We start from the raw sequence: 7,262 nt of genomic DNA, 5'->3' as shown, positions 1-7,262 counted from the left end.
GGGCATGACCAGACGTGGCGGAATTGCTCTGCAATTCCGCTGCGGATAGTCCGCAGCGGAAATCCGCAGCGTACACGTTTCTCCATTGCTTTCCACAGCTTTTTAGTTGGGTTCGTTTACACGTTGCGGACAATTCTGCGGAGCATAGGCTGTGGTGCAAATTTGGTGTCCGCAGCATACACTGGCTGTTGCGGACGTGTAGCGGACTTGTTGCGGACTCATTGCGGAATTTCTCCATTGACTTCAATGGAGAGTGAAAATTCCGCAATGAAGTCCGCAGATGTTATGTGTGCTGCGGAGCGTACTGGTTTTACTAACATGATAGTTCTTCATTCTGGCTAAACCTATGTATCTCTAGATCTACAGCCAGACTGAGGAAGTCAATGGGGCTCCCGTAATTACAGGAGCGTTAATAGGCGATGTCAGTAAATAGTCACTGTCCAGGGTGCTGAAAGAGTTAAACGATTGGCAGTAACTGTTTCAGCACCCTGGACAGTGACATCCGATCACAATATACATCAGCCTGTAAAAAAAATAGAAGTTCATACTTACCCATAACTCCCTGCTTCTTCCTCCAGTCCGGCCTCCCGGGATTACGTTTCAGTCCAAGTGACGGCTGCAGCCAATCACAGGCCAATCACAGGCTGCAGCGGTCACATGAACTGCCGCGTCATACAGGGAGGTCGGGCTGGATGTCGAAAGAGGGACGCGTCACCAAGACAACGGCCGGGTAAGTATGAATTTATTTTTCTTTTACTAGGGAAAGGGCTGTCCCTTCTCTCTATCCTGCACTGATAGAGAGAAGGGAAGCCCTTTCCCCCTCAATACGCAACGGCCAGTCCGCATCAATTTAATACCCATTTTAGGCAAAGCCGCGACAGAATCTGCAACGCAGATTATGTGCGGCATTGATGCGGACAGTGTATGCAGAACTCCGCCACGTCTGGTCATGCCCTTAGACTGTCACACAGAAACCTCTGCATGTTCTTTATATCCACAATTTCTAGTTATAATCCCTCCTCATCGGGCTGCAGCGGCCAAACCGCAGGAGAAGTGGGGGGTGTGAACATAATCTTAGGCAGCCTTGGCTGGAATTACAGCTGTGATTGGATAGAGTAGGTCACATGTGGACACGAAGTCCCTGTTTACACACCAAGTTTTTTGCAGGTGGAAAAATCTGCCTCAAAATTCCTTCTGCCGCTTTTTTTACGCATTTTTCTACCACGGCCATTGAGCACCGCATGCAAAAATGCTGCAAAAACCATTTTCTTTGCCTCCCATTGATGGCAATGGGAGGTCAGAGACGGAAACGCTTGAAGAAAGGGCTTGACGCTGCTTTTTCCTATGAGTGTTTTTTTCTCGTGGGAAAAGCGCCTCTGCATCCCATTGAAATCAATAAGATTAGTTTTTGGACGTTTTTTGGTGCGGTTTTCGATGCGTTTTCCACTTAAAAAAACGCTCCAAAAAAACTCTGTGTGAACTAGGCCTAATATTTCTCCATATATTACATGTGGCTTTTGCAGCATATTTGGCTGTGCATCCTTTGCATTACAATCTACTGCAGATTGTTACTGCTGCAAGTTTATGCAGTTTTCTAGAACCCTATTCACATTCATACTTTATGTGTCAATTTGACCATGGAAATCTGCAATAAATATGTAACATGTGAACATAGACTTAGGGGCTACACGTGATGTTTCAGGCTACATTTACACACTGCAACCAGGTTACATCACACTTGTCTTCTCTCCCAGATTGTCCTGGAGACTTCCAAACTAGGGAAGATCTTACATGATGTAGCTGCATAAAGGAAGGCACTCTGCTTGGACTATTTGTGAGGGGGAACTCTGCTTGTAGTGGTTATTGGGGGCAGTCTGCTGGGACTATTTGTGAGGGGGAACTCTGCTTGTAGTGGTTATTGGGGGCAGTCTGCTGGCACTAATTATTGGAGGCACTTTGCTGGCAATATGGTTTATTGAGGGGTCTCTGCTGGTAGTGTTGTTTATGAGGGGGCAGTATACTGGCACTGTTTAAGGGACAATACTCTGCTGGCACTGTATGGGGGCACTCTGCTTAGTCTAATGATGGGGTCGCTCGCTGATAACTGAGGCTTCTTAGCTGTCCTTATCGGTGGGGTTTACATAGGAAAGAAATTCTCAAACCACATCTCAAATCTCCCTGTAGTTGATTCTAAAAACAGACAAGTACGGCTCAGAAAAACGGCTGCAAACAAATAACCATTGATGTGAATGGAAATGAACAAAATCTTTTTTGCTTTCTGCGATTATTATTTACATGTTTTATAAGACATGTTGCATCTCGTGTTATACACAGCAGGAGGCAACAGCACACGTCTTATCACACAGGAAGAGGAAATACATCAGAAAGGGAAACGGGAAGAGGAAGAGCAGCCATGTCATACAGGAAATACAGGGAAGTGACATCATCACAGGAGGTAACGTATATCCTGTGTGCGGGGACCCCAGAAATATGATGAGACTGACGTATCAGGGCTGATACATAGTAATGTTATGTTAATGTTATGTCATTATATATCATTACGTGTGTGTTTAGGCTGTGCTTATATATGTTAGTAGGTCGGACCAGAAGGATCGCGTGTTCTGTATACAAGCTCCAGATAAGAAGAACATGGATCAGCACAACAACACCAGCGCTCCTGGGACTGCGCTCCAACCACACAGCATTTCATCCGGAGGATCGACTGTTCCGTAGTCCAAAACGTCACTTCTCGGGTTCTATTCCTACAATGGAGGAAAAAGTCAGTTACATATTTTCAGTAATTATTGTTACAATATCTCCATTAAGGAAATCTCATGTATGGAATATTTTTTTGTATCACCTTAACTTCTGGTTACACCTGAAATGCCCTATAAGGGTATTTAGATATCATAGAGGGGGGTATCACGCTGGAGACCCTCTCTAAGACCCAAATGGAAGCTCTGCGCCACCTCTGTCCAGAGGCTGTGTGTGGTATTGCAGCTTTTCTGTATTGAAATGTATAGGGCTAAGCTGTCCACACACCGCACATCACCTGTGGACAGGTGTGGCTCTGTTTTTGGAAGATATCAGCTCTATTTTTCTAATTATGTACAACCCCTTTAATTACATAATCTCTTTAGAGGGTTTTCTCCATCTCAGACGTTTATGTGATATCCACCTATGCGCATGCACGCAGCTCTCTCCGTTCTGTACTATGGGAGTTACACAAATAGTTCAACAGCGCTCAGCTGTTTCCGAAACTTCCATAGAACAGAATAGAGAGAGGGACGTGCGAGGCCTTTCCCAAGTCATTCTCCACCTGGAATCAGCAGCCATTAGACGGGACAGGGATGTGGGAACAAAGCAGGACAGGGTCAGGGAGAGACCTCCGTTTTCCACATAGGTGTGAGTCCCAGAGAAATAGTAAGATGGGAGTACCCCTTTAAATAAAACTTCTTGGTGATAATCCATTTTCTTAAGGTGTTTAATTAAACTATGGACAGTGGGGTCGAAGAACCGGCACCCAAAATATCTATACTGGAGTGACATGCCTGTTACTAACGCTGTATACAAGCTCCCCCCGTATAACAGACAGGGCCCTCACTGAGACTTTGTAGGGGCTCCTAGAGACAAATATATATTGATGTACAGACATTTTCCCCTCCGTTATTGTGCAGCAAGACCTCCCCACATATAACAGGCAGGACCCTCACTGACCCCCTGGACAGACACATAGGCCTGAATATATTTATATCTTTATATTTTCCATTATTCACCTGCAGTAAATGTTATTTTTAGAAATGGGGAGAAATACTTGGAATTGTGTTTTTTTAGTTTCTGATGTTATTTTTGTTACTTCTCAGGTATAAGGAGAAAAGTAACCGGCACATACAAGATGAGACATGGATGAAGATGTGCGGAGGACTGTACCCCCCCGGGAAAGAGCGGGCTGTCACTGGTATTACCATGGGGCAGATTTACTAAGGCCTCATGCACACGACCGCAGTGAGGTGCATTGACCGTGACTTGCGGCTCGTACGTCCACGGAGTGTCACCCACGGCCGCCCACAAATCACGGGCCGTGCATATGACCGCGTGCATTATTTTCTATGAGCCTGTACCGCAAAACACGACCGTAATAAGACATGTCCGTTGTTTTTGTGGTCCCGGTTCCTGGGCAATGCACGGACCGTGGAAACCAAGGTCGTGTGCATGGGCCCATTGAAATTAATGGGGCCGCAATTCACCTGCAGATTTGCGGGTGAATTGCGGCTGCAAAAATACGTTTGTGTGCATGGGGCCTAAAACTATCTGAGTTTTACACAGTGTAAACTGATACAAGGAAGTCAGAAACTGCGCCAAATTTATCACAGTGGTGCACGATGTATGATAGATTTTACTAGACATGTTAGACACTTTTCTCTTCCTTATACCACCTCTTGGTTGGCTTAGTTTAAGACACGCCCCTTTATTCTAGGCCACGCCCCTTGTCAAGCACGCCGCAAAATGTGTCTAAAACAATTAATAAATATGGCGCACAACATGTACGCCATAATTCTGGCTCAATTTGAATAGTAAATCTGTCCTACTATAAATGTAATATAAATTTGGAGTTAGTATTCAGGGCATATTCCCTATTTAAAGAATTGATAAGAGTCGGGAATCCTTCAGCTTAGTCCATTCTCTCTACTATCAGTCAGTACAGGGAGTAGTAGTACATATAAAACATTACATTGTCACCATGTCAGGTTTATTCTGCCTGCACTGACAGCACAAAGTCTTCATGGTGACTGCAGGACTGGAAGTCAAGGACCACCTCTATGATGTCCGCGGGACCTAATAGGGATATGGCGCTTTTTCCATTTATTTGTTGTTGTATTGTAATGAGAATATTATTTACATGCAGTATTTATTGCTAGGGGTATTTTTTTTTCCTTAAAATTATATAAAGAGCAAGTGGTGTAGGATTGGTTCAGACTGGTGACATCAAGACACAAATGTGACCTCAAGAATTCGTCAATGAGCTGATAATCCCGGTGCCAATTCTGGCTGCAACTAATAATTTAAAGGGGCACACCTACCTCAAGTACTGGCACAGTATAAGGTCATCAGGGTGACTGCAGGACTGGAATTAACGCTCTTTTATGAAAAGGGTGTTTTGCAATGTTCGGCACATGGCAGCTTTGTGTATATAGTAGTATATAGACCCTACTGCACTGATTCTTCATACTATACCCTAATATAGCATAGTTGACAATATTTGGAATTTCTTTCTAGGGACACTTCGGTTTCAGATGGATTGAGACAGGACTTGACAGGGCGTACCTTTGACAGAACGTGGTTCATTGGGCATGGCTTGTCATGGGGCAGGGTTAGTGAGAATACGCTTTGTGTACCAGATATTCCCTGTATTCTGTCCGCACTATAAAAACCTTGCAGTAAGGACAGTATAGAGGGAGGGTATCGCCTGCAGAAGTGATCTAAGTAAGTATGGCACGTGACCACTGTGGCCAGTGATTGACTAGTGCGATCATGTGCCGATACGGGACATCACTGGTCCAGCCTGTGTAAACAGGCCGGCAGGGGATTGTGAACCGCCGGCACTGGAGCCGCAGAGAATTAGAAGGTGGGTATTTGCTAAATGGTGCAATTTTCAGTTTGAATTACAATTTTTATAATGCCTGGAAAACCCCTTTAATACCAAACCCTAAAATGTTTTCAGACCCCAGACAAATCCCCTTTATGTACTTCCCACTCCTTCAGCAGCACTGGGTCCCATTCGGCTCCGGACCCCACCTCTGCGGGCTGAGCCAGGAGCTGTTAGTGATATTGGCCTTTACATATTGGAGTAATCCAATAGATAAAAGCCAATTTTTTTTATAAAATCCTGCGATGTAGTTTGGGCGGGCACTGCGCCTTTGATTGCATAACAAATTTTTCTTGGAGTTCCCCTTTAAAAATTGGTAAGCGGCGGGTAACACAAATACTTCACACGTGGACGGTAAAGTAAAACCCATTTTATTTTGACTGTATTTCTGGACTGGACTGGTCCGGGACTAAACTTGACTGGTCCCTTCGTCAGGTTAAGATCAGATAAAGGGACAAGTTGTGCCAGAAACGCGTATTTAAATAAAATTCTACCATCGCTTGGCGCCCTATCTGTCCCCGTTTTGAAACCTTTGTGTTAACCGCATCTTAAAGTTGAGCAGATTTACTTGAATTTATTTCTCTTAGTTGAACATAGAACACACTATCTACCTACCTGGCAGACAAAGGGTCTTGGTGTGGGTCACGGGGAATATCTTCAAGAGAGCAACTCTTCACTAGGACATTTTATTTATTCTTGTTTCAGAACTGAAGGGAATGTACCGTACAACATCAGCAGGAGGAAGCCCTGGTGTCGAGAACGTCAGCCATGGAAAGGGATGTGCCAGATCAAGGTCTGAAAGCTAAAGAGGCAGCAGATATGAACCACTAATGTCCATCTAAGAATGCCGGAACGTCATCCGTCCACACCTCCTCCTTCCCATCCCCCACTGTCCAGAAGGGGTTTTTAAGATCCATCCAATTAAAAGACAACTGTCCAGAAGTCTTTGAAAATGAAGCCTTGTCCATGATTCGCAGGGCTGCGGTGAAGTACAATGGTTTTGGGTGTTTAATGGCAAGTCTCTTCAGATGCCCGGCAATGGACTTTCTCCCCTCGTCCTGTTTGGTAGGGTCTCTGCACTCCCTTTCCTGTAGAACAGCTGCCTCTACAGATTCCCAAGGCCTTCTATATTTTTTTTCCTGTCTGGCTGATAGCAACACATGTCAATAAAAACATACCTCAATGTATTTATTGTATTTCTAATAGAAATGGATAGACAAATACATAAAAAGAATTTGTTTTAATTCCAAAGAACTTTCATAAAATCTATATTATACATGTGTAATCAATTGTGGACATGGTCACTGATTCATTGAAGAATGAGTAGGCTGGGTAACCCATGGAGTAACATCCATACAAGAAAGACATCTTCCTGCTACAAAAACAGGTCATAATCAGGACGAACGTACACCACCATACAACAAAGTCCAGCAAAGAAATCCCCCAGCCTGAGACATACTGTACTCCGTGTCAGAAGAACAAGAAGCTACAAAAAGAGAGATAACTGCATCCAGTCGATGTTCTTATCAACCAAGAGGTTCACAAGGTGAGAAGACTAATTGACATTTTTTTTCAAGGTATTACTCTAGGGAGCGCTCCTGTTATCATCTTTGTC

General features: G+C 44.2%; 1 long non-coding RNA gene across 1 annotated transcript; it reads left to right on the top strand.

The window, feature by feature from the left end:
• The first annotated feature begins 3,493 nt into the window (after nt 1-3,493).
• Nucleotides 3,494-6,834, top strand: LOC142698990 (uncharacterized). Its single transcript, XR_012865906.1, has 2 exons — nt 3,494-3,958; nt 6,353-6,834. It is a non-coding gene; the product is annotated as an uncharacterized LOC142698990 (long non-coding RNA).
• Nucleotides 6,835-7,262: the final 428 nt, after the last annotated feature.

This window comes from Rhinoderma darwinii, unplaced genomic scaffold, assembly GCF_050947455.1.
Source record: "Rhinoderma darwinii isolate aRhiDar2 unplaced genomic scaffold, aRhiDar2.hap1 Scaffold_106, whole genome shotgun sequence".
NCBI classification, from domain to species: Eukaryota; Metazoa; Chordata; class Amphibia; order Anura; family Rhinodermatidae; genus Rhinoderma; species Rhinoderma darwinii.
Note: the sequence above shows the minus strand (reverse complement) of the source record. Positions and strands in the feature narration are given on the sequence as shown.